The sequence below is a fragment of the Paroedura picta genome, chromosome 10 (assembly GCF_049243985.1).
Source record: "Paroedura picta isolate Pp20150507F chromosome 10, Ppicta_v3.0, whole genome shotgun sequence".
NCBI classification, from domain to species: domain Eukaryota; kingdom Metazoa; phylum Chordata; class Lepidosauria; order Squamata; family Gekkonidae; genus Paroedura; species Paroedura picta.
The window spans coordinates 43,658,193-43,681,631 of record NC_135378.1 but is presented as its reverse complement, the minus strand read 5'-3'; the positions used below and the strand labels follow the sequence as shown (position 1 = coordinate 43,681,631).

Here is a 23,439-nt window from a genome sequence, read left to right as displayed (position 1 = left end):
ATGATGTTAATCATAAAGCTGGTCTAAAACTGCTGAAGAGGCATGAATAAACTGCTCAGTTCAACTGTGTTACATTGTCTTCCCATGCTGTGTTGATATGAAAATAGTTAAGACCTTTCTCTCTCTGAGGAACAGAGTATACAGAAACACATGAGAATTATGTGCCTATTAGGGCCATGCTAAGTCCTGGAAGTAAGCCCTATCAAATAAACGGGACCCTGAATGGTTTAAATTGAATTGCTCCATAAGATAGCACATGAGCCAGATCAACGTCTTTTCTTTATTTCTCTTTTCTAAGAGTTGGGTCCAGCTCTGGTACAAGTGGAAACTCAAGAAAAAGACAGCAGTAGCAGCTCACAGTAATCCACTTTGGTTTCTGCTTGTACAGGATCTTGAATAGCCTATTTCAGGGCACTCTGCTATACAGCAGGCTTTCTTAGGCAGGGTTTCTTAACAGCCCTGGAAGCTCAGAAGCTAAGCAGGGTCAGTGCTCAGCCTGGAGATCACCAAGGAAGACTCTGCAGAGGAAGGCAATAGCAAACCACTCTTGTTTCTCACTTGCCTCAAATGTCCCTTGCTGGGGTTGCCGTAAGTCAGCTATGATTTGATGGCACTTTACAGACACAAATTCTGCTGGAGGTTTGAGGTGGTACCTCGATGAACAACAAAGTTTAATTCTGGGTATGTGCTTTTGTGTGCAAGCACACTGCATCAGATACATTCCTGCTCATTTTTCCGTTATGAATTACAGACTGATTCGGCAGCCAAATGCATCTTTTATCCATTCAACATTTGTCATATACCAATTAAATGTAGGGGATGGCTTATTACAATAAGCTAATTATAACAAAGAGGAGCGAATCCAGCGACTGGCATACCCCTTTAAAGATCTTCCCCCTCAGCCTTTAATTTTTAATAAGTCTTAGAAAGCAGACCTCACTCTGCAGGGTACATTTATTGGCCAAGGGAGCAGAAGATGCAGAGGCTCCCAGGAATAGCGTGGGAAACGTGGAAACGGCACCAGTCCAGCTAACATTGTAGATATAAGCTAGTTTGCCAGCTAAGGGGGTACATTTGGAAGAAGATGTTCCCTAGCATATGCAAGAACAGCCAACTACGACTGGAAACCTAAGGGGTGCTTTCTTGAGAATAAGCCGCTTTGAATAATATAACTTCTGAGTAGACCTGCTTAGGATTGCTCTCCATGTATTCTCCTGATAACCATTTGCCAGGGAGCAATAAAAAGTGGCCCCTGTTAGAATCTGAATACTGGGTTTGAGGAACCTTTGATCTAATACAACAAAGGCAGTTATTGTATCTTCATTAAAAAGAGGGGTTAACTTGGAGATATACCAACACCTGAAAAACATACTGAGAAAACGAGTATTGTTTTCTATCAGGTGAACAGATTTGGAAGACATGGCTTTGAAGGAGATATTGCTAGATCTCAGGGGTGTTTTACATGAAATAAAAACATTATATGTTTACATAGGGAATATCAAAAGGCTAAAAGACAAAGCCACATAATTGAGTATTTGAATTTTATACTGCAATCCTAAGGGCAATTTCCTGGGAATCAGCCCATTAAATAGACTTTGGCAGGATCCTGAGTAGACCTGCTTAGGACTGTTCTCCTAGAGCAGTGGTTCTCAACCTGAGGGGCGGGACCCCTTTGGGGGTCAAAAACCCTTTCACAGGGGTCGCAGCAGGGTGAGCAGCTTGGCTGGGTGGAGGTGCTGCCACTTTTGCCACTCCTCCTACAAGTGCCCGTGCTCAGCCACCAGCCACTCCAGCAGTACCTTATAGAATCAAAGAATCATAGAGTTGGAAGGGGCCATACAGACCATCTAGTCCAACCCCCTGCTCAACGCAGGATCAGCCCTAAGCATCCTAAAGCATCCAAGAAAAGTGTGCATCCAAACTTTGCTTGAAGACTGCCAGTGAGGGGGAGTTCACCACCTCCTTAGGCAGCCTATTCCACTGCTGAACTACTCTGACTGTGAAATTTTTTTTCCTGATATCTAGCCTATATCATTGTACTTTAGTTTAAACCCATTACTGCATGTCCTTTTCTCTGCACCCAACGGAAACAGCATCCTGCCCTCCAAGTGACAATCTTTCAAATACTTAAAGAGAGCTATCATGTCCTCTCTCAACATCCTTTTCTCCAGGCTGAACATTCCCAAGTCCCTCAACCTATCTTCATAGGGCTTGGTCCCTTGGCCCCAGATCATATTCATCGCTCTCCTCTGTACCCTTTCAATTTTATCTATGTCCTTCTTGAAGTGAGGCCTCCAGAACTGCACACAGTACTCCAGGTGTGGTCTGACCAGTGCCGTATACAATGGGACTATGACATCTTGTGATTTTGATGTGATGCCCCTGTTGATACAGCCCAAAATGGCATTCGCCTTTTTTACCACTGCATCACACTGCCTGCTCATGTTTAGTTTACAATCCACAAGTACCCCAAGGTCTCGTTCACACACAGTGTTACCTAGAAGCGTATCCCCCATCCAGTAGGCATGCTTTTCATTTTTCTGACTCAGATGCAGAACTTTACACTTATATCTTTATTAAATTGCATCTTGTTCTCATTTGCCCATTTTTCCATTGTGTTCAGATCTCGTTGAACTCTGTCTCTATCTTCCGGAGTATTTGCCAGTCCTCCCAATTTGGTGCCATCTGCAAACTTGATGAGTAGTCCTTCCACCCCCTCATCTAGATCATTAATAAATATGTTAAAAAGTACCGGGCCAAGCACCGAGACCTGAGGTACCCCGCTACTCACCTCTCTCCAGTCCGATGAAACAGCATTGACAACAACTCTTTGAGTGCGGTTCTCTAACCAATTCCCTAGCCACCTAACTATTGCAGTCCTTCAACTTATCTATCAGAACATCATGGGGAACCTTATCAAAGATTCAGCGCAGTCTCCCACCAGATGTTCCAGGTGGTGGCGCAGCTTTGCGGAACAAGAGGCAGAACTGAACTGAGAAACCCCGGAAAAAAAACAATTTATATACAATCATGAACAATGGATCTTCATGCCATTGATCAGTTTCGGTTTAATTTCTGTGAAAGAACACTTACATAATTTTATGGTTGGGGGTCACCACAACATGAGGAACTGTATTAAAGGGTCGCAGCAATAGGAAGGTTGAGAACCACTGCACTAGAGTTTCATGTAAGGAATGTATATATGACACATGAACTGGCAATGAGAGCATTCAGTACTCTTGACTTCTATTTCCTATTTTCTTCATTGTAAAGCCTACATTTCATTGCCAAATAAGTTAAGACATGTACCATGAAAATTGTTGTGAAGATTATAAGTGTATGCATGGCTGCTCCTTGTTTCTCTAAGCCATTTCAAGTATCTGGATAAGCATCTCCTGGGACTAGCCCAATGAGGAACACTTTTAATTAAAAGTGCTGAAAGATAGCTGGCAGTTTAAATTAAATGCTTGGGACTTCCATAAAATTCTTATTAAAGCAACTTATTTGCTTCCAGTTCTTCAGAACAATATGTGACAAACACAAAACCCAAACCATCAAGTTAGAACGGGGCACCAGGGATCAGTAAGGCTTTCTTAGTTGAGTTCATAAAGTAAATACACTTCTGGATATTGAGCTATGTATTGTTTAATGACTCAGACAGCAAAGCTTGGTAGCATTTTAGGTAGTCCCTAAAATACATTTTTGTGCAATTGGTGGTTTTGTTTAGGACTTTGGGGATGGTTCTAGACAAGAATGCTTTTACAGTAACAATAATTCAAAAGTAGAATGTTAAAAAATATAGTTCTATAACTAAAATTATAAAAAATAAAATGGGTGGGGGATAGTTTTGACTGCAAACAGCAATAAAAGGCAAAGTCACACAATATGATGTCACTAAAGCTAGCACAAAGATGTGTGATGATGGCTAAATGTAGGTCGCCATACCGGACAGCAGTTCTAGGATACAAAAAGATGTTTTGGAGGATGTAGCCACTTCTATATAAATACTGCAGGCAAAGAACTCCCATTGCATGTCTGATTCCCAGTCCTTGAGGTAGAGAGAGATTGACCTGACTAACTGAAGGCTAATTCAGGAATCCCTTTGCCCTACCAACAAACAGGAAATACCAAATTAAGATGATAATTAAAGACCCCTTTAAAACGAGTCAAGGAGAAAAATATAAAGATAAACTAGCCCTGGTAAGCACAGTGTTTTGGCAGTCCACAATGAACATGATGCTGCATCTGCAACTGCATTTTAAATAAAAATAAATGTTTCCACACTTCAAGACTAATTTTCTCCAAAACCCAGTGTAAATGCAACTGGATGACAAAGATGGTCTCTGCGTTCCCTCAAAAACTAGATTGAACAATCCTTTGATGTTTCCTTAAAAGAATTCCGAAGTTTCAAAAAGATTGGACCTGGGGGTCCAATTTATGGGCACCCAAAGGGGGTGCACCATCCAACCTCCATTGTTTCTAATGGAAAGGGGGAAAAGATTATCTGTTCCTGTCTTGTCACTGGAAGCAATGGAGGAACTTTCTTTGGGTGCCTGTATGGCCTATTATGCACGGCCACTGAAACGGCGGCATGGAGAACGCGGAGGAGGAAGAAGCGAAGCAAACCGCTTATGCACGGGACGGAACACAACGGCGGCAAAACCCAGAGTATCCAATTATGCACTCTGCTACTCTGGAGCCACTTCTGGTTGTGCCCTGGTTCCGGGAAGCTCCACTTCCGCATCTCGCTAATGTGGCTTTTTCGGCGGCATACGTGACTCTGCACCCGGTTGCTGCCTGCAGTGTGCATAATTGGTGATTTTAGCTGCCACCGTTCCACCCCGAATGCGGACCTTCCACTCTATGCATAATGGGCCGATAACTGGACCCCTTGGTTCAATCTTTTTTAAACTTTGGGATTCTTATGAAGAGAGGCTCCTGCAGCTATGCTGCTAATCTGGTGCCTCTCCTTCACCCCCCCCCCCCAGATCACAGAATGGACATAAAAGGACATTTTTGGTCCTGTTAAACTGCCTGATCTTCACATGGATGATTCACGCCCAAATCATGGTTCGGGCACTTTAACTTAAGATGTAGTGTGATTTAGACCAGATTTGTCCAAAAAGTGTCTGAATCAACATTAATTCAGATACTTTTCAGGTAATTCAGGTACTATTTGGACTGAATTGTATATGCCTAGCTATGTCTATTCATGTTCCTGAACTAATTACAAATCATAGCTTATCCATTTGTGGTATATAGCCAACTTTTCTACCAAATGTGTCACATACTAAATTCAAAACAGTGATGCCTCTGAGGTTCAAAATTTTCTGTACACAATCTGAACTGGGCTGGTAACTTGTAACTCAGCAGAAGTGAATAATTATTCTTTGGTTCAGACTGTAATTTTCTCCCACCCACTCACCCATTTAGCTAATAGTTGTGGCAAATGCTGAGGTACCAGAGGAGATGACAGTAAAGGAGGCCTCCCTCCCTTGCTCTCCCTCCCCTTACCTCTGAGGCTGGCAGAATACTGCCACAGGAGCTACACAGGCAGCAGTGAGACTAGGAAATGTAGTTTTTCAAGGACAACTAATATGGAACACTGGTGCTCTGGAAATCACATGTCTCAGTTCATTGACATCTCAGGATGATGCCACAGAAGTATTCTTCCACCAGGGAGGGAAGGAGATGACCATGGAGGCCTTTTTGTTCCTGTGACTGACAGGATCTGAACTGAGCTTGAAATCAACTAAACAATTTTCAATTTGTTAAAACAACAACAACTGTGATTTGCTAAGCCCTGTTCTGAATCAAACTGAGTTTGGGGAATTGTGTGCATCACTAATTCAAGATATGTGATCATGCCACCATGATGTGCCTACAAAAGTAGCCATGTTCATCCATTAGGAAGAAAAACTCAATATGGTAAGATATTTATCAGGGTCAACTCAAAACCACAAAACAGTGATTTTCACAAAACTCTAAATGTTAAATGAAAAGAAAAGGGAAAGGACAGCATGGGGAAGAGAGAGAGAGAAAGACACTGCTGGCAGGGAATGTGGTGGGAGCCCACACTGCAATATGCCACAGTTGGAAGAGGGTGACTCAGGACACTCTGCAGGCTAATTAATTGTGCCCAGTGCAACATTTCACAGGTTGCACCAAAGAATACCAGAACAGAGAAGAAATGGCCACTTCTCTTTAGGGACATAAAAAACAGCCATCATTCAAATCTGTCTCTGATGGAATACAAACAGCAAATTTCCTACCTTTTCTAGTGGTGGCAGCTCTCTGGAACTCCCTCCCAAGGGGTGTATGCCAGGCTCCTCGATAGCTGCCTTTCAGGAGTGTGCCTCCTGCTCCCCCATCTTGAAAGAACTGCAGTTTGCTTTAATATTTGTTGTTGCTTTAATATTTTAATCATTTTAGCAGCTATGACCATTTTAGGATTTGAAGCTTTGAGTCAGAACAAAGCCATGATTTAATATTAACAAAATAAGGCAAGCTTCTATAATGCAGTTTGGACTAGTTTGTTGAGCCAGGGAGCAGGCAGCAGGAAATGAAAGGAATGCTTAGCTTATACATGTACCTGAAAGTTATCCCCTTTGAATTCAGTGGGCCTTAGATCTGTGTAGCTAGACTATCCACAGGATCCGGCTGAAAGGAGTAGATGCCTCTGTCTCTTAGGGCACAGCCAGGCCTTCCTTCCCCCATTCAGGTGCGCTGCCAACCATACGTTCCATGCAGCACAAGTGTCTCTCATCATGTATGGTAACTAAATTCTAAGCAGACAGGTTATGGGGCAACAATGGGGAGAGCATACCAGCATAAAACTGCACAAGATGGTGAATAATCCTCCTCTGGGTGCCCCATCATACCTGAGCCTGGGAGTCACCTTGCCAGTTGTTTCCATCCTACATGTTGCAATTCTTCCATAATCTTGTGTTTCACCCAGATTAAAATGAACCTGGATGCCTCCTTGCCTATGGCCATGTCCACATACCATTTTGAAATTAAATGCACTTCCAGCCCTGGGCATAAAAATGAATGGCACTAAGTCGTTTCCCAAATTTTATTTCTAGCAAATCACACTTGGAGGATTAGCCAAGCACCAGTCCAAGTCTTCCAGTTCCAAAATTTCCTTCACTGAAGAAGGACTTTTCCTTTGCTTTTTTTTTTTTTTTTTAGGGGAGGGGGAAAAGAGACATTTATACTTACACATTTACATTTGAAGGATAGGCCTGGTCTTAATTTTTCCACTCCGCAGCTCAAGGTCGCAAGTGATGTCCCCCATCCTTCTCTTTCTTTCAAACCAAAGCTCTGAGGCTGTCAAAAAGACCCACCAGCCCTCAGCCCATCGTATATTCCAAAGGGAAGGCAGGATAATTAATCCTTGTCCTCTGACTAGTTAAAGCCCCAGCCCCTTGGAAAGACTCAGGGGAAGGTCCACTAGTGAAGTCTGCCACTGGATCCTATACCATGCCAGGACTGCCAACTAAAGGCAGGACTGCCAACCTCCCCACAGAATATCTTTAAAAGCTCTGTGAATTCGAGCCCTAGTCCAGGAACCCTCTAGGAGCTATGGTGATTGAGGAGGAAATCTTCTGCACATGCACAAGCACTCCTTTGTTTAAAAATCACTCCAGGGTGCCCAGGGCGCCCCCCCCACACACACACACTACTGCTGCAACCCCATTCTGCCCACTTTAGACAATGCTCTTTAGAAGCAAAAGCACATTACCTAAAGCTGCCAAAGCGCACTGGAAGTGCATTATCCAACGTGAGCGGAGCATAAATGGTAGAAGAGTCCTTTCGACCTTCCCGGTCCGTCTCGCAGCATCCTTCGGACCCCACTCCTAGGAAGTCGGCACCAAGCGCACCGCCCAGGCCCCCTGCCCCTCTCCAAAGACCCCCTCCCCGTTCGCCACGTCCCCCCTTCCCGTGTCCGGGACCAGCTGCCCGGCCGGCGCCACGGGTCGCTTCCCTCTTGCCCTCCGCGGCAGGGCGCCCCCGCGCTGCGCGGCCCCTGCAAAGGACAAGCGGGCGCGAATGCTCACCGAGGCGGCTCCGCTGGGCTGGCGGGCTGGGCTTGGCGGGGGCTGCGTCGGGCCGGTGGCGGGAGGCGGCTAGTGTGGCCCCCTCATGCCGCACGCGCTTCCCCCTGCAGTCGCCGGCCAGGGCTCCCTCGCGCAGCACAGCGGCAGGCAGGCAGGCAGGCAGGCAGCGCTCTCCGGCTCCGGCAGGCAGAAGTAGGTCAGGGAGGCACTGAGCATGCTCGAGGCTGAGCCAGGCTGCTGTGAAGCTGCGCCGGCTTGTCCTTCGCTCCTTGCCTTCCCCCGCGCGCCGAAGGTCAGAGGACCCGCTGGACCGGGCAGGAGCGGCGGCGGGGGGTGGGGCGCGGGGGGGGGGGGGGAGGCTCAGCCTCCGTCTTTCCCGGGGAGGGGGTGGAGAGTAAGGAAAAGCCGAGAGCTATTCCCGGAGCCGCGCTAAGTTATTAGCCGGACAAGCCGCATTTACCTGCCGGCTGCTTCTTCGCCGCGGGTGCGTTGCCGTCCCCGTTTTGGCCAGCAGAGGCGAGACTGCACCTTCGACAGGACCGGTGGTCCTTTATGTTTGGTTCGCAGGAGTCCGCTTCTCTTCGCCCCAGGGGCTCTGATGGCAAACCGCTTTCTCGACCGCAGAGCGCGATGGCCGTGTCTTCGTGCAGCGGGTCCCCAGCGTTTCTGAGTCCCTGCAGTTCTCTGGGATTTTGTCCATGCCGGAGTCCCAGTTTTCTCTTTCCTCCAATCGCCTAAGGAAAAGGAGAAGGCAAAAAGCACCAGTCACGTGGCCGCCAATTTGAGGGGAAATTCCTGGTCCCTCCCCAATCATTTCACCAAGAGATGTGCGCAGAATCCTCCTCAGGTTTTAGGATTGCGCTGGGAGCCGCAGTGATCCACTGTCAGTTCTAATTGGCTGCTGCCGCCCAGTCGCCCTGCAGTTCCTTTATCCTTCGATTCCAGACTTCCTCAGTCACAGACTACTATTTCAATGGCATTCTCCTTGCGATGCTGTTGCTGCACTCTGGGCAGCTCCTTTGTGCCCAGGGGACTATCACTTCTCTTGTCTTCTGTGCTGGATGCTCCATTTCACTGCAGCCACCACACTCCTGCCTTATTCAGATCACCATTCTGCACACCTTGGATAATGCACTTTCAATACATTTTGGGTTTTGTTTATTTATTATATATTTGTATACTACCCTCCCAGAAGGCTCAGGGTGGCTTACATAAAACAGGAACAATACAGATAACTCAATAATTGGGACAGTAATAATATAATGGTAACAGTAAACAATATATTAGAATGGTAGAACAATGGAAAGACCCTTGAATCAACTATGGCATACTGATGGCCCTGTGAGTTGGATAGATCAGCAGTGGTTCCCATAAGAGGGAGGTTAAGGGGCCAATAAGAAGGGGGGGGTGATTGGCTAAGGTTGACCTCAACTAAGTGCCTGGTGGAGGAGCTTCCTTTTGCAGGCCTTGTAGAATTGTTCAACTTCTGTTAGAAGTAGATTTTCCTGTTTCACAGCTGAAAAAGCTAATTGAAACTGCATTATCCAACATGTGTAGAAAAGTTCTTTTTCACATGCCATGCCCATGGCATTGTTTTAATTAGAACCCATAGTCTCTTTGTAATACATTTAACATTGTGATACATTGTCATTTTACTAAGCTTTGTAATTATCCTTTAGGATCTGTTCTTCCTTAAAGACTTTCATTCCACTATGTATTCAAATGGGTACCTGTGTTGGTCTGAAGTAGCACAATAAAATCAGAGTCCAGTCAGGCACCTTTAAGACCAACAAAGATTTATTCAGGGCATGAGCTTTCGAGTGCAAGCACTCTTCCTCAGACTATGATCTCCTTCCATGACAGGGAATTTATAGCAAAAATCAATTCTGTTACATCAGTAGACAGTGTCACAACCAAATACAGCCAATGATAATCCTTTGACATTGTTTTGAATGCTACAGTAGACACATGCACAACCTACATGCATGTTCATACATCTTTAAGGAAGAACCAATGTATATTTATGTTGCAAATTATTGTTACAAATGAAATCAGAGACCAGGACATGGATAAATGTGTGATTTATGTAACATAATTGCCCAATGCCATGTGGAAAAAAAATTTTTTTTTTAAGTGTACAGTGTACATGGATTGTACACACGTTCACTGTAACTTGTGAGCAGGTTTATTGTCAAAGTCTTGGGAGTTCATCCTGCAGAGGTTTGGGAAGTTATGTGAGTCCAAATTGCATAGGAACATTTAGACAGTGTGACTAATAAAACTCGATTTGAAATATCTGCCTGAAAGATATCTACCTGTCTACCTGTCACCAGCATCATCTCTCTCTTTCCCCCCTCCCCACACAATAATAGAGGAGCTCTTATTATGGTGTTCTGATTTTAGATTGTTTTTAGTTTTTTAAGTTGATCTGAGTCCTGCTTTGCAGGAGAGAAGTGGGGTAACAGTATTTAAATAATAGATATACTTTCCTTGCATTTGATATTGTATCCCCTGACCTGGATAGCCTGGGCAAGTCTGATCTCGGAAGCTAAGCAGTGTCGGCCCTGGCTAGTACATGGAAGGGTGACCTTCAAGGAAAACCAGGGCTGTGATGGAAGGAGAAGGAGGGGAGGCGACGGCCACCCACCTTGGAACGTCTCTTGCCTGGTAGCCAGGCAAGGATCTCCTGGCTATATTAGGATCTCCTGGCTATATTACCCACATGCCTTACGATAAATAGATAAATCCTGACCAGGTTGCTTGCTGCCTGTCATCAGCCTACAGCAGGGCTTCCCTTTGCTGCTCTGTGGTTGTGGAGGACTGCATTATCAGCATGGGGCAGTGCCCTCTGGAAGCCTGGCAGCCAGGAAGCTGATAGGGATTTTTTTTTCATGACACATTATAATGCCTTTTTCAGGGGCTTTGCCTTGTGCTCCTGGATTAACAAGCCCTTAATCCTTTAAATTCAATCTGCATGGCTGTGCACAAAGGCTACTACAAAAGAGGGAGGGAGAATCCAAAGGTACCACTAAGATATCTACATCTCAAGCCATATGCATAGCTTTATATTGTATTTCAAGAAATGTCTGATTGTGTCCATAGATTACTAAGAAGCATCCCAATAAATGTTGATCTTTTATCGTAGCAGTTTAGAAAGTGTCAATACACTATTCTTGCCTGTTGCGTGGAAATCAAACTATTCCATGTCAGAGGTAAAATTCTGTGCTAAGATGCTTTCTCTTTCCTTTGTGGTCTGCAGTGTGAATGGAAAACAGGACTCCAGTAGCTCCTTAAAAGAATAAAGATGTTTATGCTAGCATAAGTAATCACATTGTTGAAGTGCCACTCCGGTGTAGTTTGGTGCTACACGGCTACCCATCTAGAATTTTAGAAATGTGTAAGAGAAGAAGCAGTTGTTAATAGTAAAGAGAGATACATTTTGTTTTTGTCGAGGCCTCCAACTGGTATCTGCTGACGTTCTGTGATGTATTGTTTGCCAGTTGAGAAAGCTACACTAAAAACAACAGCCATAGATCATTAGCTTTCTCATAAGGGTTGCTTGCCATGTGTGGCATGATCAGAATACTTGACTTTATGCTACATCCGTGGAAACAATTTGGTATTCTCTGTCCTGTAACTAAAATAATAGGATGCAAAATGCAGCGCTGAACTGCATCAGAACTGGTGAGTGAGATATAGGGCATGCTATGTAACCTTCAAAAGATTCAGTCTTCCTTTGTCAGGGAAAGCAACCAAATTATTCATGAGTTTGAGGGAGAAAGAGATGAAATGTGTGGACTGGAGCTTGTCAAAGTAAGCAGGGGGAAATCATAGTTCCATTCTTTGATATCAGGGCCATGTCCTGTTTAAAAACATAATCACAGAAATTTTTAACATCACTACATTATTTGCAGTGTGGTCCCTGAAAATCTGAAATGAACAGGGCAGTTCTGTTCTCCAGTTAAGACTTATGGGCAGGATAGGATTTCTGCTCAACAGTATGCTGATGGCAATATTTATGCTGACCTAGCAAGAACCCTGAAAGGCTGCTCTTGAAACCCTGTAACTAGTAGGATACATACAAGTTACAGAGGAAAAGTGGTTTATAATGCACAGGTGCAGGACTACATTTTGAAATGTGTTCATTATCCTCCCAAATATAAAACAAGCTCAGCAAGCAGTCAGAGGGAGTAGATGCTCTCTCCTTGGTGTGCTGGCTTTCTGCCTGCATGGAGTTATTTTATGCTGCGGGGGAGCATTTGGAATCCACCATCTTCAAAGCTACCATCCATATTATGACTTCAATGACATTCTCCTGCACAGACCCCAACTACTGCAAGGAGAAAAACACTTGGTTTGGGGGATGTGGAGGGCGGAAGATTAGAAGGTAGTTGGGATTATATGCTAATTTTGAGGTTTATTTCTCCTCTTCGATGGTATACTGTTGATGCCTGCAAAAGAAATGGTACACATTTCATCTGGAGCCAGTGGAGAGCTTGCAACATTTTCCCCTTCCATCTCCTCTGTCTCTAAGGCCAGGACCCCAATGGAGATCATGAATCCAATATCTAGGAAACTCTGAGCATCTGTGAGAACTTCGGTGAAGGAAATTTGGTGTAAATAGGGGCCATTCCGCACAAGTTCAAAGTAGCAGAAGGCTTGCAAATGGTAAACGCTACTAATTTGCCATTCCGCTTGACGTCGCACACAATCTGCAACAGTCCTGCAACACTAGCGCTAAAATCGCTTCGTTGTAGCGATTTCGGGTGAATCCAGAAAAGTGGATTCACCCTCAGAAAATCGCTACACTTCTGCCAACAACCTGCAACACTTGTGAAAATGACCTGTGCATTCTCAGTGTAGCAGCTGCAACAAAGTCCCTCTCCCTGGCTCTCTTCTCCGAACTTCCGGCGAAGCGATCACCATTTTTTTTTCCTCGGAGCAAGCGGAGAAAGCAACGAACCAGCAAGGCTTCATTCACCCAGCGAGGCTTCTCCGGCTACAGTCCCTCCACAGAAGTGCTCTAAAGCTCCCCTAAGTCCCCAAGTACAACACAGCCCCTTGTTTGCAAGTTCCCTTTATTTTCAGCCGAAAATCGCACCCGTGCGGGGAAAGGATTTTTTTTTCACTCGGGGGAGCGTGGTAATGATGACCCGCCAGCTCACATGCCTGCTAGATGGGTCTCTACGTTAGGAAGAATCAAGGCATATTAGTTGCAACGTGTGTGTGTGTTTTTTTAAACCTGTGCTTAAAGGGAAAGGGTTTTTTCTGGAGCATGATAACAACCGCCCATTGGCTGTTTGTTTGATTGACAGCCAGGGGCAGGAACAAGCACAGAAAATATAGATTCCTTTCTAGTGATTTTTGCGAGACCGGAAACCTGTGGGGAACGAATGAAACACTACTGGATTCCACTACAAAGGCAGGTATGCAGAACTCCGAGATTCCACTATTTAAAGTAGTGTTTCCGCTTTGTGAAACCAATTGGCAACATTGGTCCTTGTGCGGAAAGGCCCTAAGTATTTTGCATAAATGGAGTTTCCAGTGAACAGAGATCATGTATCTTAAGATGTATAGCATTGGACTGCATCACTCCCCCACATGCAGCTGGGTGACCTTGGACTCGCCACAGCACTGATAAACAAAAAACACAAGGGGAGCAAAAAACAATGCTAGGTAAAACATTCCAGACACCAAAAAGATCAAATCAGCCACTGGGCAGCAAAGACAAAGCATTCTGTTCTAAAGAATGTAAGGGAATAGGTAATCTCCCCTATTTAGCCTCCTCCAAAAAGAAAGAAAGAAAGATGTGTGCAGAGCACTCAAATTTCTAGGGCCAAGCATGCCTCTTGCCTCATACCCCCTTCCATATATCTACTGCTTGAACTTCCTTACTCAATAGAAGACAGTAATGCCTTTCATGCACAGGACACACAATTTCCTGTTGACAACAAACTCCCAAATGCAGGTCATTTCCTATCACTCACTGAGGAAAGCAGTAGAAAGGATGGCTACATTGACACACAACAGTGTTTCTTAGCCCCTGGGCACTGATACATAAGTGGGTCACAGGGCCTGTGAAAATGGGTCCCAGGCTATAGAAACGTAAATGATGATGATGATGATGATGATGATGATGATGATGATGATGATGATGCATGCTTTGTTTTTTTAAGTGGTTCACTATGCCAAGTACATTTGAACTTGTGGGGTGCCATACCAAAAAAGGCTGGGAATTGCCAATGTACAGCAGGTCATTTTATTGCCACTGTTAGCAATATGCTCCCCCTTCAAGGATCGCTGCCTTGTTGTGGCAAGGGGGCTTGCGTAGTTCAGTGAAGCTATGAGCTATGCCGTGCAGGGCCACCCAAGACGGACAGGTCATAGCTGAGAGCTCTGACAAAAGGTGATCCACTGGAGAAGGAAATGGCAAACCACTCCAGTATCTTTGCCATGAAAACTCTATGGACAGTTCCAAAAGGCATAACGATATGACGCTGGAAGATGAGCCCCTCAGGTCGGAAGGTGTCCAATATGCTACTGGGGATGAGCAGACGGCTAGTACGAGTAGCGCCAGAATGAATGAAGCGGCTGGGCCAAAGCCGAAAGGACGCTCAGTTGTGGAAGTAACTGGTGGCGAAAAGACAGTCCGATGCTGTAAAGATTTTTATTCCATAGGAACCTGGAACGTCAGATCCATGAATCAAGGCAAGCTGGACGTGGTTAAACAAGAAATGAGAAGACTGAACATCGACATTTTAGGAATCAGTGAACTAAAATGGACAGGAATGGGTGAATTTAATTCAGATGACCATCAGGTATACTACTGTGGACAAGAATCTCGCAGAAGAAATGGAGTAGCCTTCATAATCAATAAGAGAGTAGGAAAAGCAGTCTTGGGATACAATCCCCAAAATGACAGAATGATCTCAGTTCGAATCCAAGGTAAACCATTCAACATCACAGTGATCCAGGTCTACGCCCCAACCACTGCTGCTGAAGAGGATGAAGTTGATCAGTTCTATGAAGCCCTACAACACCTTCTAGAAGCAACGCCCAAAAATGATGTGCTTATCATCATGGGGGATTGGAATGCTAAAGTAGGAAGCCAAAAGATAGCCGGGATAACAGGCAAGTTTGGCCTTGGAGTACAAAATGAAGCAGGGCACAGGCTGGTAGAATTTTGTCAAGAGAATACAATGGTCATAGCAAACACTCTTTTCCAGCAACCCAAGAGACGACTCTACACATGGACATCACCAGACGGTCAACACAGAAATCAGATTGACTATGTGCTCTGCAGCCAAAGATGGAAAAGTTCTATCCAGTCAATAAAAACAAGACCAGGAGCTGATTGTGGTTCAGATCATGAGCTTCTTGTTGCAAAATTTAGGCTTAAATTGAAGAAAGTAGGGAAAAGCACTAGGCCACTCAGGTATGAACTAAATCATATCCCCGACGAATACACAGTGGAGGTGACAAATAGATTTAAGGAATTAGATCTGATAGACAGAGTGCCTGAAGAACTATGGACGGAGGTTCGCAACATTGTACAAGAGGTAGCAACTAAAACCATCCCAAAGAAAAAGAAATGCAAGAAATCAAAATGGCTGTCTGAGGAAGCTTTACAAATAGCTAAGGAGAGAAGGGAAGTGAAAGGCAAGGGAGAAAGAGAAAGATACACCCAATTGAATGCAGAATTCCAGAGAAAAGCTAGAAGAGATAAGAATGCCTTCTTAAATGAACAGTGCAAACAAATAGAAGAAAACAATAGAATGGGGAGGACCAGAGATCTTTTCAAGAAAATTGGAGATATGAAGAGAACGTTTCATGCAAAGATGGGTATGATAAGGGACCAAAATGGTAGGGACCTCACAGAAGCAGAAGAGATCAAACAAAGGTGGCAAAATTATACAGAAGAACTATACAAGAGCGAGCTTAACATCCCTGATGACCACAATGGGGTAGTTACTGACCTGGAGCCAGACATCCTGGAATGTGAAGTCAAATGGGCCTTAGGAAGTCTGAGCAACAATAAAGCTAGTGGTAGTGACAGCATTCCAGTTGAACTATTCAAAATCTTAAAGGACGATGCAGTAAAAGTGCTACACTCAATATGCCAGCAAATTTGGAAAACTCAACAATGGCCACAGGATTGGAAAAGGTCAGTTTACATTCCAATCCCAAAGAAGGGCAATGCCAAAGAATGTTCAAACTACCGCACCATCGCACTAATTTCTCATGCTAGCAAAGTTATGCTCAAAATCCTACAAGCTAGGCTCCAGCAATATGTGGACCGAGAACTTCCAGAAGTACAGGCAGGATTTCGAAGAGGCAGAGGAACTAGAGATCAAATTGCCAACATACGCTGGATCATGGAGAAAGCTAGGGAGTACCAGAAGAACGTCTACTTCTGCTTCATTGACTATGCTAAAGCCTTTGATTGTGTGGAGCACAACAAATTGTGGCAAGTTCTTAAAGAGATGGGAATACCAGAGCATCTTATTTGTCTCTTGAGAAATTTATATGCAGGTCAAGAAGCAACAGTGAGAACTGAACATGGAATCACTGACTGGTTCAAAATTGAGAAAGGAGTTCGGCAAGGCTGTATACTGTCGCCTTGCCTATTTAACTTGTATGCAGAGCACATCATGAGAAATGCGGGATTAGAGGAGTCACAAATTGGGATCAAGATTGCAGGGAGAAATATCAACAACCTCAGATATGCAGATGATACCACTCTAATGGCAGAAAGTGAAGAGGAACTGAAGAGCCTGTTGATGCGGGTGAAGGAGGAGAGTGCAAAAGTTGGCTTGAAACTCAACATCAAGAAAACAAAGATCATGGCATCCGGCCCGCTCAATTCCTGGCAAATAGAAGGGGAAGAAATGGAGATAGTGACAGATTTTATTTTCCTGGGCTCCAAGATCACTGCAGATGGGGACTGCAGCAAAGAAATTAAAAGACGCTTGCTCCTGGGGAGGAAAGCTATGGCAAATCTAGACAGCATCCTAAAAAGCAGAGACATCACCCTGCCAACAAAAGTGCGTTTAGTCAAGGCTATGGTCTTCCCAGTTGCAATGTATGGCTGCGAAAGTTGGACCATAAGGAAGGCCGAGCGTCAAAGAATTGAGGCTTTTGAACTCTGGTGCTGGAGAAGACTCTTGCGAGTCCCTTGGACTGCAAGGCGAACAAACCGGTCAGTCCTCGAGGAGATCAGCCCTGACTGCTCTTTAGAAGGCCAGATCCTGAAGATGAAACTCAAATATTTTGGCCACCTCATGAGAAGGAAGGACTCCCTGGAGAAGAGCCTAATGCTGGGAGAGATCGAGGGCAAAAGAAGAAGGGGACGACAGAGAATGAGGTGGATGGATGGAGTCACTGAAGCAGTCGGTGCAGACTTAAATGGACTCCGGGGAATGGTAGAGGACAGGAAGGCCTGGAGGATCGTTGTCCATGGGGTCGCGATGGGTCGGACACGACTTCGCACATAACAACAACAAAAGCAATATGCTTTCTTTTTTTTTTGAGAGAGAGAGAGATGAGCCAAGGCAGACTACAGAAAATAAATGAAAACTGGAGAGTACCAATGCTATACTTGATGGTTTCAGCCTTTCATAGTTTATATACCATCAGTTACTCTGACAAAGAACCTGGTTCTCAGCATGATGATTTATAAGCATTCTGTTATTAGAACTGGACTGACAGGAAGCTTCTTATCTGGCGAGTTGGGTTTAATCCCTCGCTTCTCCTCATGCAGCCAGCTGGTTGACTTTGGGCTAGTCACATTCCTCTTAGAGCTGTTCTCACAGAGCAGTCCTATCAGAGCTCTTTCAGCCCCACCTACCTCACGGGGTGTCTGTTGTGTGAAGTTGAAGGGGACTGTAAGCTGCTTTGAATCTCTTTGGGGCAGTGAAAAGTGCAGTATAATATTTCTATAATACCATCTCATACTTACAATTTTGTAAGTCATATCATGGCAATAGCTGGCAGCCTGGACTGTCTCTAGACTCCCAGGTTGTAGGTGGTATGTTTTATCAGGGAAGAGACTTGCTGTAGCTGTAATTCTACAATCAAGATCTTCCGTGATAAGTTATGAAAGTCAGTTCACATGTTCTATATCTGTAGTACATCAGAATCATTTGCACATGTGGAAGAGCAGTACTGACCAACCTCCCCTGAGAAAGCTTTCTCATTTAATATTTCAATGAAAGCATATCAAATATTACGTTCATGTATAAATGGGCTATGTATATGCTGGCAAATAAAATAAACATGATATGTAAAAATCCTTTCCCAGTATTTAATAAAAAACATTTGTGATGTATTTACGGTACAGCAGTATACATATATTTACTTCTAAACTATGTAATCGAGGGTAATTATCAAGCATACTCTGAAATGGAGCCAGAGTAAACCGGGGGAATTTCTCTACAAACTTGAAAGAAGTTCCAGCATTATAGAAAAATCAGAAATCTTAAAAGGGAATAAAAAGTGGGAATAAAACCCCCTGAAATAACAGAAGAAGAATGCTCGATGAATTATGTTGCTGATGGGTGGAGGGATGCTAAGCAACCACAACAATATTGCTGAGTTTTCCAAGCCTTGGTTTATATAAATCCAAGAGGAAGATCAGGAATGGACTGGGAAGCTGTCCTGCCCACATACTCCACTGTCATGATCTCTGATGGAACAGGATTTACCATGGAGCTACCCAGTGGCTATACCAGAAACTCACTACCCACACAACTTGGCTAGACTCAGTGGTGGGTGATACTGTGCCACTGCACCCAGCACTGCAATGGGGGCCTCTTGCAACTGGACTAGACTTTGACCATGGAGAACTTGCCAAGGGAATGGAGAAAGAAAAGCTGAAGACAGGGGTAGATAAAGGCAAGTTGGCTGATGGGTAGAAGGAGAAAAGTTAGCAGTAAAGAGGAAAGAATCTGTAAGGGCTACCAGAGAAGAGAAAGAAAAATTCTGAATGAGGGGGAAATTATGTTCTCTCCTCTCTACAAGTTCTTGGGGATTTCTCACTTGTAAGACTCTCTAAAAGCCTTATATAACTAATCATTCCATCCACGGAAACTTAGGATTGCTATTGAAAAAGCAGTATTTAATTCTGAAAAGATTAATTAAAATATATCAGTTTTAATGCCGAGAAATTACAGTTATTGATCTATATTTCAGGCCATTCTTTTGTAGTTTTCTCTTTTTAAAGGATTCACCAGATTTACATAATGGTCCTGGAAGGACATGGGCCAGTTTCATACCAAGCCTTGGTTTTTAAAAATTTAATGATATAAGCTTGCCACCTGCTGGTGATGTGATGTATGTTTTCTTAAAAAAAACCTAAAACATTATGAAAACTCCTTTGCTCTCCTGTTCAACATGTTGGGTATGCTTGGGTATGCTTGTCATGTCCACACAGGACTTATGCATGAATCATTAATATATATATATATTAATTTGTCCATTTTTTATTTTGTTAATGCACTCTTATCTGCAAGGGAGGGGGAGGCAACTGTGCTCAATTGCAGAACATCTACTTGGCTTGCTGAGGGTCCCAAGGTCCAATCCTTGGCATTTCCAGTTAAAAGAATCAGGTAGGAGGTGATGTGAAAGACCCCTACCTAATACCTTGGAGAGCTGCTGCCAGTCTGACTAGACGATACTAAGCATGATGGATTTATGGTCTGATTCCTTATAAGGCAGCTTCATGCATACATATGTACCAGTTTTGCATCCTTGTAACTTCTTGTGATGGATCTAAGGTAGCCTTTTTCAACCTTTTGACTGTGGAGTAACCTCTGAAAAATTCTGCAGGCTTCAAGATAACAGTGAAGTGATATTAGCTGGCCATACCTCCCTGCTACACTCCCAGAAGTGATGTGTCACTGGAAGTGAAATGTCACCTCCTTTCTCCTTCCAACACCCCCCCCCCAATCCACCAACAGGTCAACCATAATAGAGGAGCCTTGGCCAGCAAAGTTTTGTATGGCTGGGGCCCCTCATCTCCTCACCCCCTTCTAGACTATCATTGACCATTGAGGGAAGGTGCAGGTTGACCTGCCAAAATAAGGTGGAAACCACTCCAAGTCTGGCATAACCCTGGAGTTACACGTAACACTAGTTGAAAAACACAGTTCTGAGGCAATAAGGTTATGTATAAATTAAACAATTCTAAATTAATACTCCCCCTGCTTGAGGATGTCCATGGCATTACTGACCAGGAAAAAAACTAGGTTTCTCCTATGGCAAGGCAATGGCATCGTTTGCAAACCAAAATCTAAATTCTGTGCAACAGCCATTTGGCTACGTCAGTTGAATGTGAAAATAAAATAAAGGAAAGTGCTACCTGTGTTGATCTATCTACTTTGTCCCTACTGAACAGAAATCTATCTTTATTTTAAAATGGTTTTAATATGGTTTGAAAATGGTTTTGACTTTATGTGCTATATATAAAATTTTAATAATGTATGTAATTTTGTATTAAATAAGTCTATCCTTCTTATCTTTTACCTTCTGTATCTTTTTAGTGTGACTAGCATTATGCCATATTTAATAAACAATACTTTAATTAAAATTCCCCTACACAAAATGGGGAATAGCATACCAAGTCCATGGAGTGCTAATGTGAAATTTTAGATCACTGCTGAAACGGCCCAAGAGAGTGATAGCTGGAGTTCCAACCAAGCCATAAATACATTTTGGCACTTCTTTGTTCAAACAACAGGCAGCTTTGTTCACTTGGTGCAGCTGGTCCCTGGGCACGGATGCCTCCACTTGTACAACTAGACTTTAGAATTACTGGCATTTTCAGTTTTTCAGAAGTATGTCTAAACCCATCAAAATAAATTAAACATATGGTTTTCCAAATGAAAAATGGATAGGTGAAAAAGGCTGCTTTTGTGTGTAGATTTTAACTGATCCACCACACTTCTTGAATGTTCCTGCACAATCTTTGCATTCAGCCTGCAAAGTTTCTGGGTACAAAATCCCACTTGATACTGTGGGGGACAGTTTCTTCTCCAAATGCTGTTGGTGAGAACTTTGAATGACCACTTTACTATTGGGTATGAACAGATGCCCCCATCTTCCCAGAGGCTGCTATAAATTTGAATAGAGCCAGGCAGCCAGAAGAGCATTGACCTGAGATTTCTCTGTCATCATAAATGTACAGGTAGACAGCCTTTCTTGTTCTTTAGAAGGGTGTAAGCAAGAGGTCAGTGTTTAGCTAGCAAGAAACTTTCACTTTTCTTTCCTCAGTTGCTCTGTAGTTTCTTAAGTTCCATTTCTTTTGTTCTTCTGTTTGCTTGGAAAAGTAAACCTTTTAAGAACTGGATCTATCCTTTTATTATTATTATTATTTAATTTTTAGACCGCCCTTCTCCCAATAGGTCTCAGGGCGGTTTACAACATAAATAGTTAAAACACAATAAAATCCCCATAAAAACCCCAATTAAAAGTTACATATAACATATCACATAACATATAGCGGTGGTGGTCACAATTCTGATCTTAGTTCAGCCTGGTGGAGAGAATAATGTTCAGAAGAGGGTGGCACCAATACAATACATCTAACCATGATCTCAGTGTTAGAGATCTCAATATTGGAGGGGATCCTCTGATGGATTAGTGGGAGAGCTGCCCTGGCCTCAACCATATGCCTGGCGGAAGAGCTCCGTCTTACAGGCCCTGCGGAAAGCTGGTAGATCCTGCAGGGCCCTTAGCTCTTCTGGGAGCTCGTTCCACCAGGTTGGGGCCAGGACTGATGGAGAAACTGGCCTGTTACATTCCTATACACAGTGTGTGTAGAATATTTTGTGCCCAGGGCAATGGTGACTTGGTGACATGTGAATTCATCAGTTCACCATAAGGTGGAGGCAAACTGAAGCACTTCACACACATGCAAAGCCATGGATTGATACTTCACCAAATGTCTGCTTGGGATCAGTTATGTTGGCTTTTCAGGTGCTGTGGGACTCCCGTGCCTGCCTAACTTCCAATCTTTCCAAAAGAGCAGCCCCACTGAGTGGAGCTTGGATGTGAGGGTGTGCCCAGGTGGACTCTGCAGCTGGTGGAACCTGTGCCCCCCTGTTGCCCTCCAGCCTGGCTGACCTATCTGAGCCAAACTGAGTTTTGTGCTCCCTGGCAGGACAAGGTAGGTGCCCCAAGTCTGTGTTGATGAGTGCCTTCAGAGAGGAACAGAGGGAAGATGGGATAAACTGCAAGTCTACAATAGGAGCATTCTGTCTCCGGGGCATGGGCAGAACATTGGGGGTGGGGGGTTAGGCTTCAGCTCTGTAGTGCAGGTCATCACCCTTCCCACCAGCTCCAAGAGAGTGCTTAAAATGTGGAATTCACTGTCAGAGGATGTAGTGATGACCACGGGAATAAACAGCTTTAAAAGGAGATTAGATGGATTCATGGATAAGTCTATCAATGACTACTAGCTATGGTGTCTTGGGGGGGGGGCTTTCATATTCAAAGGCACTAAGCTTCTGAATCTCAAAACCAGGAAGCAAGATCAGGGGAAGATCTCAACCTCTATGCTCTTGTAGTTGGCTATCCAGGGTAACTGGTCGGCCACTGTGTGAGACGGAATGCTGGACTAGATGGACTGGTGGTCTGATCCAGCAGGGCTTTTTAAAATGTTCCTATGACTCCTTAGTGCACTTCAAAGTATCTTACATCTCCAGGACATGACAAGGGTTATTTCTTCTCCAGCATTAATCAGAATGCTCAAATCCCTTATGAGGGAGAGAACAAAAGAAAGCAGCACAGGAATGAAGAAGAAGAAGAAGAAGAAGAAGAAGAAGAAGAAGAGTTGGTTCTTATATGCCGCTTTTCCCTACCCCAAGGACACTCAAAGCGGCTTACAGACACCTTCCCTTTCCTCTCCCCACAAAAGACACCCTGTGGGGTGGGTGAGGCTGAGAGAGCGCTGATATCACTGCTCGGTCAGAACAGTTTTATCAGTGCCATGGCGAGCCCAAGGTCACCCAGCTGGTTGCATGTGGGGGAGTGCAGAATCAAACCTGGCATGCCAGATTATTAGTCCGCACTCCTAACCACTACACCAAACTGGCTCTCAGTGTTTTATGAGAGAGCCAGCTTGATGTAGTGGTTAGGAGTTGAGATGTGCCTACAGTTTGAAGTTCTACAGTTGGGAACACAACCAAAAAGGTTCTGACACACCTCTGCTCAGACAACAAAAGTTCCTGTGGGAGGGTCTCACTGATTAATCTCAGGACCTGAACTGATTGATTTGAGAGGTTACCTTTAGATATGGGTTATGCATCTGTTCTCATGTCAGCTTTCTTTCTGACTCACAACACTTTTACTTTGTATGGATGAAAATTTTTGTGTATTTATC

General features: G+C 44.1%; 1 protein-coding gene across 5 annotated transcripts in view; it reads right to left on the bottom strand.

Annotated features, from left to right (window-relative positions):
* The window catches only part of MFAP3L (microfibril associated protein 3 like), a 30,245-nt gene extending 21,305 nt beyond the window's left edge, over positions 1-8,940 (bottom strand). The window contains exon 1 of one of the 5 annotated variants that reach the window (XM_077353600.1): positions 8,521-8,940. The gene's annotated coding sequence lies outside the window, so the exon portion shown is untranslated. Of the gene's footprint in view, positions 1-6,592; positions 6,614-7,221; positions 7,373-7,744; positions 7,883-8,060; positions 8,457-8,520 lie in introns of those variants that run through there. The other 4 variants (XM_077353599.1, XM_077353601.1, XM_077353602.1 and 1 more) reach the window with 4 other exon arrangements.
* Between the last annotated feature and the right edge of the window lie 14,499 nt (positions 8,941-23,439).